The following is a 12438-nucleotide window of genomic DNA, read 5'->3' as shown; positions in this document are numbered from 1 at the left end:
AATGAGATAGAAAATTAACAGAGACATTTATGATTTGAACTCAGACCTGGAACAAGTAAATTCAGTGAATATTTATAGAATTCTTCACCCCAGGTCCATAGAACATACATTTTTCTCAGTATTACATTACACCTACTTTGAAAGTGACTACATAATTGGAAGTAAATAACTCTTCAGCATTTGCATAGAATTTCACAGACTTAAATGAAATATTGGTTGGCTGTTTGTTTGTTATTTTCTTCCCTTATTCCTTCCTGTCTTTACTGTTAAGTACAATTATCGCATAAAAGAGGTTTTTAATGCCTATTTTTAGATTGCATTCCAGCCTGGGCAATAGAGCAAGACTCCTGTTCTCTCTCCCCCTTTCTCTTTCTTTTTCTTTATTTCTTCTCTTTTTCTCTTCCTCACTCACTCCCTCTTTCCCTCCCTCTCTCCCTCTTTCCTTCCAAAAAAAAAAAGGAACAAAAAAGAAAGAGAATGAATTTGACAAATTGACAGAAGTAGGCTTTAGTAGATTGGTAATAACAAACTTCTCTGAGTTAAAAGACCAGGTTCTAACCCAACGCAAAGAACCTAAGAACCTTGGAAAAAAGTTAGACTAAATGCTAACTAGAATGAACAGCTTAGAGAAGAATATAAATGACTTGATGGAGCTGAAAAACAGCATGAGAACTTCACGAGGCATACACAAGTTTCAACAGCTGAATTGATCAATCAGAGGAAAGGATATCAGAGATAGAAGATCAAATCAATGAAATAAAATGAGAAGGTAAGATTAGAGAAAAAACAGTGAAAAAAAAAAAAGAACAAAGCCTTCAGGAACTATGGGATTATGTGAAAAGACCTGATCTATGTTTGATAGGTATACCTGAATATGATGGAGAGAATGAATCCAAGCTGGAAAACACTCTTCAGGATTTTATCCAGGAGAAATTGCCCAACCTACCAAGGCAGTCCAGGAAATACAGAGAACACAACAAAGATATTCCTCAAGAAGAGCAACCCTAAGGTACATAATTGTCAGATTCACCAGGGTTGAAATGAAGGAAAAAAATCCTAAGGGCAGCCAGAGAGAAAGATCAAGTCACTCACAAAGGAAAGACCACCAGACATACAGTGGATCTCTTGGCAGAAGCCCTACATGCTAGAATGGGGTAGGGGCCAATATTCAACATCCTTAAAGAAAAGAACTTTCAACCCAGGATTTCATATCCAGCCAAACTAAGCTTCATAAATGAAGGAGAAATAAAACCCTTTATGAACAAGCAATTGCTGAGAGATTTCATCACTACAAGGCCTGCCTTACAAGAGCTACTGAAGGAAGTACCAAATACGGAACAGAGCAACCAGTACCAGCCACTGCAAAAATGTACCAAATGTTAAAGAACAACGAAGCAATGAAAAAGCCATGTCAACTAACAGGCAAAATAACTAGCCAGTAACAAAAATGGCAGGATCAAATTCAAACATAACAATATTAACATTGATGTAAATGGCCTAAACACCCCAATCAAAAGACACAGACTGGCAAACTGGATAAAAAGTCATCAGTGTGTTGTATTCAGGAGACCCATCTCACATGCAAAGACTTACATAGTCTCAAAATGAAGGGATGGAAGAAGATTTACCAAGCAAATGGGGAGCGAAAAAAAGCAGGGGTAGCAATCCTAGTCTCAGATAAAATGGACTTTAAACCAACAAAGATCAAAAAAGACAAAGAAGGACATTACATAATGGTAAAACAATCAATGCAACAAGAAGAGCTAACTATCCTAAATATATATGCACCCAATACAGGAGCGCAAAGATACATAAAGCAAGTTCTTAATAACCTACAAAGAGAGAGACTCCCACACAATAATAGTGGGAGACTTTAACACTCCACTGACAATATTGGACAGATCAACAAGACAGGAAGTCAAAAAGGATAACCAGGACTTGAATGCAGATTTGGACCAAGTGAACCTAATAGACATTTACAGGACACTCCACCCTAAATCCACAGAATACACATTCTTCTTAGCACCACATTGCACTTACTCCAAAATTGACCACATAATTGGAAGTAAATCACTCCTCAGCAAATGCAAAAGAATGGAAATCATAACAAACAGTCTCTCAGAACACAGTGCAATCAAATTAGAACTCAGGATTAAGAAAAGCACCAAAACCACACAATCACATGGAAACTGAACAACTTTCTCCTGAATGACGAATGGATAAGCAATGAAATGAAGACAGAAATAAAAATGTACTTCAAAATGAAAGAGAATGAAGACACAATGTACCAGATCATATGGGACACATTTAAAGCAGTGTCTAGAAGGAAATTTATAGCAATAAATGCTCACATGAAAAACAAGGAAAGATCTGAAATTGACACCCTATATTGAAAGAGCCAGAGGAGCAAGATCAAAAAAACTCAAAAGTAAGCAGAAAACAAGAAATAACTAAGATCAGAGCAGAACTGAAGGAGATAGAGACACAAAAAAACACTTCAAAAAATCAATAAATCCAGGAGCTGATTTTTTGAAAAGATCAACAAAATAGACAGACTACTAGTTAGACTAACAAAAAAGAAAAGAGAGAAGAATCTAATAGATACATTAAAAAAATAATAAAGGGGAGATCACCACCAATTCCTCAGAAATACAAACTACCACCAGAGATTATTACTATGAACAACTCTATTCACATAAACCAGTAAATCTGGAAGAAATGGATACTTGCACACTCTCAAGATTAAGCCAAGAAGTTGAAACCCTGAATAGACCAATAACAAGGTCTGAAGTCGAGGCAGCAATTAAGAGCCTACCAACTAAAAAAGGTCTAGGTTCAGACGGGTTAACAGCCAAATTCTACCAGACATACAAAAAGGAGCTGGAACCACTCCTTCCGAAAATATTCCAAACAATACAAAAAGCCAGAATCCTCTCTAAGTCTTTCTATGAGACCAACATCATCCTGATACCATAATCTGGCAAAGACAGAACTAAAAAAGAAAACTACAGGCCAATATCCATGATGAACATAGATGCAAAAATCTTCAATAAAATACTAGCAAATCAATTGCAACCGCACATCAAAAAGCTTATCCATAACGATCAAGTAGGCTTCATCCCAGGAATACAAGGCTGGTTCAACATGCACAAATCTATAAACATAATTCACCACATAAACAGAACCAAAGACAAAAATCACAGGATTATATCAATAGATGCAGAGAAGGCCTTCAAGAAAATTCAGCAGCCCTTTATGCTAAAAACTCTCAATAAACTAGGTTTCCACGGAATGTATCTCAAAACAGTAAAAGCTATTTACAAGAAACCCACAGCCAGTATCATACTGAATGGGCAAAAAATGGAAGCATTCCCTTTGAAATCTGGCACTAGACAAGGATGCCCTCTCTCAACACTCCTATTCAATATAGTATTGAAAGTTCTAGCCAGAGGAATTAGGGAAGAAAAAGAAATAAAGAGCATTCAATTATGAAAAGAATAAGTCAAATTGTCCCTATTTGCAGATGACATGATTGTATATTTAGAAGACCCCATTGTCTCAGCCCAAAACCTCCTTAAGCTGATAAGCAACTTCGGCAAAGTCTGAGGATACAAAATTAGTGTGCAGAAATCACAAGCATTTCTATACACCAATAAGAGACAAACAGAGGGCCAAATAATGAGCGGACTCCCATTTACAATTGCTACAAAGAGAATAAAATACCTAGGAATACAACTAACAAAAGATGTAAAAGTTTTCTTCAAGGAGAACTATAAACCACTGCTCAATGAAATAAGAGAGGACACAAACAGATGGAGAAATATTCCATACTCATGGTTAGGAAGAATCAATATCATGAAAATGGCCATACTACCCAAAGTAATTTTTAGATTCAATGCTATCCCCAAAAAGCTACCAATGACCTTCTTCATAGAACTGGAAAAAAAAAAAACACTTTAAATTTTATATGGAACCAAAAGAGAGCCTGCATAGCCAAGACAATCCTAAGCAAAAAGAACAAAACTGGAGGCATCACGCTAACTGACTTCAAACTATACTACAAGGCTACAGTAATCAAAACAGCATGGTACTGGTACCAAAACAGAGATATAGACCAATGGAACAAAACAGAGGCCTTGGAAGCAATGCCACACATCTACAACCATGTGATCTTTGACACACCAGACAAAAACAAGCAATGGGGAAACGATTCCCTGTTTAATAAATGGCATTGGGAAAACTGGCTAGCCATATGCAGGAAGCTGAAACTGAACACTTTCCTTACACCTTATACAAAAATTAACTCCAGATGGATTAAAGATTTAAACATAAGAACTAACACCATAAAAACCATAGAGGAAAACCTAGGCAACACCATTCTGGACATAGGCACAGTCAAGGACTTCATTACTAAAACACCAAAAGGAATGGCAACAAAAGCCAAAATAGACAAATGGGATCTAATTAAACTAAAGTGCTTCTGTACAGCAAAAGAAACAATCCTTAGAGTAAAGCAGGAACCAACAGAATAGGAAAAAAGTTTTGCAATCTACCCATCAGACAAACAGCTTATATCAAAATCTACAAAGAACTAAAGCAGATTTACAAGAAAAGAACAAACAAGCCCATTCAAAAGTGGGCAAAGGATAAGAAAAGACATTTTTCAAAAGAAGACAAATATGCAGCCAACAAACATATGAAAAAATGCTCATCATCATTGGTCATTAGAGAAATACAAATCAAAACCACATTGAGATACCATCTCACACCAGTTAGAATGGTAACCATTAAAAAATCTGGAGACAACAGATGCTGGAGAGGATGTGGAGAAAAAGGAACATTTTACACTGTTGGTGGGAGTGTAAATTAGTTCAATCATTATGGAAGACAGTGTGGCAATTCCTCAAGGATCTAGAAATAGAAATTTCATTTGACCCAGCAATCCCATTACTGAGTATATACCCAAAGGATTATAACTCGTTCTATTACAAAGACACATGTACACCTATGTTCATTGCAGCAGTGTTTACAATAGCAAAGACCTGGAACCAACCCAAATGCCCATCGATGATAGACTGAACAGGGAACATGTGGCATATATATACCATGCAATACTATGCAGCCATAAAAAACGATGAGTTTGTGTCCTTTGTAGGGACATGGATGAACCTGGAAACCAACATTCTCAGCAAACTGACACAAGAACAGAAAACCAAATACCACGTTTTCACTCACAGGTGGGTGATGAATAATGAGAACATGGGCACAGGGAAGGGAATGACACTCACAGGGCTAGGTGGAGGAGTGGAAACGAGTGGAGGGGAGGGACAGCAAGGGGGTCAGAGAGGATGGGGAGGGATAACACAGGAGAAGTGCCTGATGTAGGAAACGGGGTGGGGGGTGGATGGAGACAGCAAACCACCATGACATGTATGTACCTATACAATAATCCTGCAGGTTGCAGGATGTGCACATGTACCCCAGAGCCCAAATACAATTTTAAAAATATTCACCAAACAAGCTCTATGCTTAGGTTACATACGTACCTGTTACCACTTTCAAAAATCTACAGTCAATGTGGATGAAAACTAACTGCTGATCATCAAATAAAGTTATACAATTGTCAAAAAAAAAAACCAACTAGTTTTATTCATGGATTTTTTTTGAATGAGAAAAATCACAACTCACAAATCTTAGAGAGCCGACAAAGGCCAGGATAATATGTTTATTAACAGCCTAGCATTCCTTTATGCTTTTTCTGTATTTTTTGGCTGGATTCTCTTTGATCATATTTTCATATGGCAAAAATTCCTCTAGCAGTATTAAAAGGCTTTTTAAACTATTGTTAGTTTAGGAAAGTATCTTTTATCTTGACAACTCATTATAAGAAATGCCTTGTAAGTTTTTACAATTTTTATCAAATTTTTAAAATCTCTATCAAGTTTCAAAGGAACGATTTGGGAAATTTTCCCATAGACTAGCTTCTAATTCCAGACATTTTAATCCTTGCTCCTCATCCACTAATCAATTACTTCTACTCCTGGTCCCATGAGACACATTATATTCCAAAAAGACCTCTGGTTCTGTACCTTCATATCATAACAATGAGTTAACTGAAACAGCAGGTGACAGAGATACTCCTAGAACCCATTGCTACACTAGGATAGCTAATAGTAACCACAAATAAATGACTACAACCCACCTAAATATTATGCACTAAAGATAAACTAATTATTTTCCCCATTCTACCCTCAATTAGCTTCACCTCATATCTGTATCGGCCAATTCATTCCACCTCCTTCCTTTTTTTTGTCCTACCAAACGTCAATACATACACACACACAGGCATGCATATCTTTATTATCAAAGCTTAAGTCTTTAATCTTTATTAAAGTTGTTAAACGCATGAAGTGTTAGAGTCAATTTTATGATCAGGCTTCTTTAAGATAAAAGCCAAGAGAATTACTGTCTCCCAATATAAGAAGGCTTAGTCAGAGCCTAATTTAGGGAAGAAATATAATTGAGAAATGAAGATTAATTTTGGCCAATTTCAATGTTACTTGGTTTCCTGGTAGTTTCCACAGAGAGAGACTAAATCAATGCATAATATACTAGGTTTTAGAAATTTGTCATTATGAAATTATCTAAATATTTGCACAAAAATTGATTTAAAGGATGATTTGGAAAATGAAGGACTAAAAGTAGAGGATGAACAGGGAGTATTAAAATATTGTCAATTATTACATTTAATGCATAGAAATTTAGAACTCTAATAGTGTGGACATTGGATGTGTGATGAGGGTATGTGTGTGTGTGTGAGAGAGAGATTGTTTTGTTTGGGTTTTGGTTATTAACTTTTTACTTGGGATATTCCAGGAAAAACAAGTTGAAATATTTGTAGGATAACCTTGTAAAATAACACATAATTCCAAGCTGATAGAAGTCTGAGTAACATTTTTTATTTGTTTGTTTGTCGTTGTTGTTGTTTTGAGACAGAATCTCACTCTGTCTCCCAGGCTGGAGTGCAGTCGCACAATTTTGGCTCACTGCAACCTCTCTGGTTCAAGCAATTCCCCTGTCTCAGCCTCCCAAGTAGCTGGGACTGCAGTAGCACATCACCACATCTGGCTAATTTTTTTGTATTTTTAGTCGAGATAGGATTTCACCATGTTGGCCTATCTGGTCTCGAACTCCTGACCTCAGGCAATCCAACCGCTCAGCACCCCAAAATGTTGGGATTACAAGTGTGAGCCACCACTCCCAGCCCTAAGTAACACATTTTAATAACATTCTTATTTGTCTGGCAAATAGTTTTCCAAATTCCCAAATGTCTGCCCTCCACATGCAACTCTGATCCTTGTAATTGTATGTATAATATGTGTGTGGTTTGAGAACACAAATATACAAATGCTTTCTAAGCTTCTACTTCCAGCTCTGAGTAAACAAGATATAGAATAAAGAGCACAATATACTGTTGTCCTGTTGTTGTATTGTTCTGTTTTTCCTCCTGGCTCAGCTGCTAATTAGCTATGTTGTCTTGGACAAGAAACTTGGCCTCTTGGTGATTTCAAAAGTTCCTCCCAGCATTTTATGGTGCCATGGCCTTGTTTTAGTTTCCACTTATAACTTCTGGAAATCAGTTCTACTTTCTAGTTCAAGTTCTCTAGGTGACTTTGTTAGCTCTGTACCTCTCGGTCACCAGATGTTTTCTTAACCATACTTGGCTCTGTTAGTATGATATGAAACAACCTCTGCTTTTTTGTATTAAATAATTCTGAAGTATTCCATTGTTCTCCTCAACAACAGTTTTTTTCTTAATGTTATTCTATGAAAATCTCAACTCACATGCTAAGATTTACATATTTAGTTGTTTAAATTACATCATATTGTTTTAAAGTTTTCTGTGTTTGGCATTTCATTTAAATTTTCTTTAAATTGTTTTTGAGTTACTTTCAAGATTTTCTTAGAAAAATATCATGGTTATAGTTCTAGAGAAGAACATCAGAATATAAAGAATACAGACTCTGGAATCTCTCAGACATCAGTTCACTCCAGCTTCACTAATCTCTAGCTGTAGATTTTCAACAAGTGATTATCATTGTCATTTAACCTGTAGTCTGAGGCTCAATTTTCTCACCAATAGATGAAAGAAATACTAGTATGTATCCCTGGGTTGTTATGAAACTTAAATATGGTTATGTAAGTAAAAGGAGTTTAACATCAAAGATCGGATGGTTGTAGATATGTTGTGTTGCCTCCAAGGCCTCTGTTTTGTTCCATTGGCCTATATCTCTGTTTTGGTACCAGTACCATGCTGTTTTGATTACTGTAGCCTTGTCGTAGAGTTTGATGTCCGGTAGTGTGATGCCTCCCGCTTTGTTCTTTTTGCTTAGAATTGACTTGGCTATGAGGGCCCACTTTTTGTTCCATATAAAGTTTAAGGTGGTTTTTTCCAGCTCTTTGAAGAAGGTCATTGGTAGCTTGATGGGGATAGCATTGAATCTGTAAATTACTTTGGGCAGTATGACCATTTGCACGATATTGATTCTCCCTAACCATGAACATGGAATGTTTCTCCATCTGTTTGTATCCTCTCTTATTTCATTGAGCATTGATTTCTAGTTCTCCTTGAAGAGGTCCTTTACGTTCCTTGTTAGTTGTATTCCTAGGTATTTTATTCTCTTTGCAACAATTGTGAATGGCAGTTTGTTCTTGATTTGGCTCTCTTTAAGTCTGTTATTGGTGTATAGGAATGCTTGTGATTTTTGCACACTGATTTTGTATCCTGAGACTTTGCTGAAGTTGCTTATCAGTTTCAGGAGATTTTGAGCTGAGATGATGGGGTCTTCTAGATATACAATCATGTCGTCTGCAAAGAGAGACAATTTGACTTCCTCCTTTCCTAATCGAATACCCTTTATTTCTTTTTCTTGCCTGATTGCTCTGGCTAGAACTTCCAGTACTAGATTGAATAGGAGTGGTGAGAGAAGGCATTTTTGTCTAGTGCCAGATTTCAAAGGGAATGCTTCCTGTTTTTGTCTATTCAGTATGATATTGGCTGTCGGTTTGTCATAAATAGCTTTTATTATTCTGAGATACGTTCCTTCGATACCTAGCTTATTGAGAGTTTTTAGCATAAAGGACTGTTGAATTTTGTTAAAGGCCTTCTCTGCATCAATTGAGATAATCATGTGGTTTTTGTCTTTGGTTCTGTTTATGTGGTGAATTACATTTATAGACTTGCATATATTGAACCAGCCTTGCATCCCCGGGATGAATCCTACTTGATCATGGTGGATAAGCTTTTTGATGTGCTGTTGTAATTGGCTTGCCAGTATTTTATTGAAGATTTTTGCATCTATGTTCATCATGGATATTGACCTGTAGTTTTCTTTTCTTGTTGAGTCTCTGCTGGGTTTTGGTATCAGGATGATGTTGGTCTCGTAAAATGATTTGAGAAGGATTCCCTCTTTTGGATTATTTGGAATAGTTTCAGAAGGAATGGTACCAGTTCCTCTTTGTATGCCTGGTAGAATTTGGCTGTGAACCCATCTGGACCTGGGCTTTTTTTAGGTAGTAGGCTCTTAATTGCTGCCTCGACTTCAGATGTTGTTATTGGTCTATTCTGGGTTTTCACTTCTTCCTGCTTTAGGCTTGGGAGGAGGCAACTGTCCAGGAATTTATCCATTTCTTCCAGGTTTTCTAATTTATGTGCATAGAGTTGATTGTAATAATCTCTGATGATGGTTTGAATTTCTGTGGAATCTGTGGTGATATCCCCTTTATCATTTTTTATTGCATCTATTTGGTTATTCTCTCTTTTCTTTTTTATTAATCTGGCTAGTGGTCCATTTTGTTGATCTTTTCAAAAAACCAGCTCCTGGATTTATTGATTTTTTTGTAGGGTTTTTCGTATCTCTATCTCCTTCAATTCTGCTTTGATCTTAGTTATTTCTTGTCTTCTGCTAGGTTTTTTAGTTTTTTTGATCTTGCTCCTGTATTAGGTGCATATATTTAGGATCGTTAGCTCTTCTTGTTGCATTGATTCTTTTACCATTATGTAATGTCCTTCTTTGTCTCTTTTGATCTTTGTTGCTTTAAAGTCTATTTTATCAGAGATGAGAATTGCAACTCCTGCTTTTTTTTGCTCTCCATTTGCTTGGTAAATCTTCCTCCATCCCTTTATTTTGAGCCTTTGTGTATCCTTGCATGTGAGATGGGTTTCCTGGATAAAGCACACTGATGAGTGTTGGCTTTTGATCCAATTTGCCAGTCTGTGTCTTTTGATTGGGGCATTGAGTCCATTTACATTTAGGGTTAATATTATTATGTGTGAATTTGATCCTGTCATTTTGATGCTAGCTGGCTGTTTTGCCCATTGGTTGATGCAGATTCCACATTGTGTTGAAGCTCTTTATCATTTGGTGTGTTTTTGGAGTGGCTGGTACTGGTTGTTCTTTTCTATGTGTAGTGCCTCCTTCAGGAGCTCTTGTAAAGCTAGTCTGGTGGTGATGAAATCTCTGAGTACTTGCTTGTTCACAAAGGATTTTATTTTTCCTTCACTTATGAAGCTTAGTTTGGCTGGATATGAAATTCTGGTTTGAAAGTTCTTTTCTTTAAGGATGTTGAATATCGGCCCCCACTCTCTTCTGGCTTGTAGGGTTTCTGCTGAGAGATCTGCTGTGAGTCTGATGGGCTTCCCTTTGTGGGTAACCCGACCTTTCTCTCTGGCTGCCCTTAGTATTTTCTTCTTCATTTCAACCCTGGTGAATCTGACGATTATGTGCCTTGGGGTTACTCTTCTTGAGGAATATCTTTGTGGTGTTCTCTGTATTTCCTGGACTTGAATATTGGCCTGCCTTGCTAGGTTGGGGAAGTTTTCCTGGATAATATCCTGAAGAGTATTTTCCAGCTTGGATGCATTCTCTTCATCACATTCAGGTACACCTATCCAACGTAGATTAGGTCTTTTCACATAGTCCCATATTTCTTGACTTTGCTCATTCCTTTTTACCCTGTTTTCTCTAATCTTGCCTTCTTGTTTTATTTCATTGAGTTGGTCTTCAACCTCTGATATCCTTTCTTCTGCTTGGTCAATTCAGCTGTTGAAACTTGTGCATGCTTCACGAAGTTCTCGTGTTGTGTTTTTCAGCTCCATCAATTCACTCATATTCCTCTCTAAGTTGTCCATTCTTGTTAGCATTTCGTCAAGTCTTTTTTCAAGGTTCTTAGTTTCTTTGCATTGGGTTAGAACATATTCTTTTAGCTCACGGAAGTTTGTTATTATCCACTTTCTGAAAGCTGATTCTGTCATTTCATCACACTCATTCTCCATCCAGTCTTGTTCCTGTGCTGGTGAGAGGTTGTGATCCCTTGTAGGAGGAGAGGTGTTCTGGTTTGGGGTGTTTTCATCCTTTTTGTGCTGGTTTCTTCCCATCTTTGTGGATTTATCCACCTGTCGACTTTGTAGTTGCTGTCTTTCTGATTTTGGTAATTTTAAGTCTGCAGCAGCTGAACTCATAAACCCCCTTTTCTTCCACAAGGTGTTCTGTCCCAGGGAGTTAGGGCTTTATGATTTTCTGCTGTGCTACTGCCATTTTCCCTGGCCACAAGGTGGCAGCCTAGTCACACTCAGCCTGCAGAGGCTTCGCTGAGCTGCTGTGGGCTCTGCCCAGCTTCCGTGTGAACTTACCTGCAGTCCTGTTTATATGGCTGTAGTTAGAACTGCTTCCGCTATGTTGGCCCGCCCCTGTTGTGACGGAGTCTCTGTAGTGGTGGGATGCCTTGGCTATGGCAGTGTGCCCTGGGAACTGCAGGGTGCCTCTGTAATGGAGGATGCCCCTCCTCCACAGAGCTGGACCATCCTGGGTTCAGTTGTGTTTGCCATGGCGCTTTTTTTGCCCGGGAATCTCCTGGCTTGGCTCCCTGTTTCAGCTCCCCTTGCTGGCTAAGAGGGGACACTGTCTCATCTGCTCTGCCCCGGGAGCTGCTGCGTCGGCTGAAGCTGCAGCTCTGAGATTCGTGGTGCTTTTTTGCCCTGGAATCTCCTGGCCTGGCTCCCCATTTCAGCTCCCCTTGCTGGCTTAGAGGTGACTCAGCTTCACTCACTCTGCACAGGGAGCCGCTGCACCAGGGCGCAGGCCAAGTGGCCACACCGGTCAAAGCAGCGGCACTGGTGACCCATGGGGCTCCTCCGCCTGTGAATCTCCTGGTCTGTGGGCAGTAAAAGTCCGTCTGGAAATGCGGCGTCCACTCACCCTCTGCGCTTTCTCTCAGAGCTGCAATCCTGAGTTCCTCCTAACTGGCCATCTTGGATCTCCTCCCACCTTATGTTTATTAACAGAGCCTACTATGCACTGTTTTTCCAATGCACAAGTGAACAAGATAATAATATTACTATAATAGCTAACTAAATGGATTGCAATCATGGCAATTTTA

Source organism: Aotus nancymaae, unplaced genomic scaffold (genome assembly GCF_030222135.1).
Source record: "Aotus nancymaae isolate 86718 unplaced genomic scaffold, 86718_ANA_hifiasm-v0.15.2.pri h1tg000033l, whole genome shotgun sequence".
Classification (NCBI taxonomy): Eukaryota; Metazoa; Chordata; class Mammalia; order Primates; family Aotidae; genus Aotus; species Aotus nancymaae.
The sequence above is the reverse complement of the archived record's forward strand: the minus strand, read 5'-3'. Positions refer to the sequence as shown.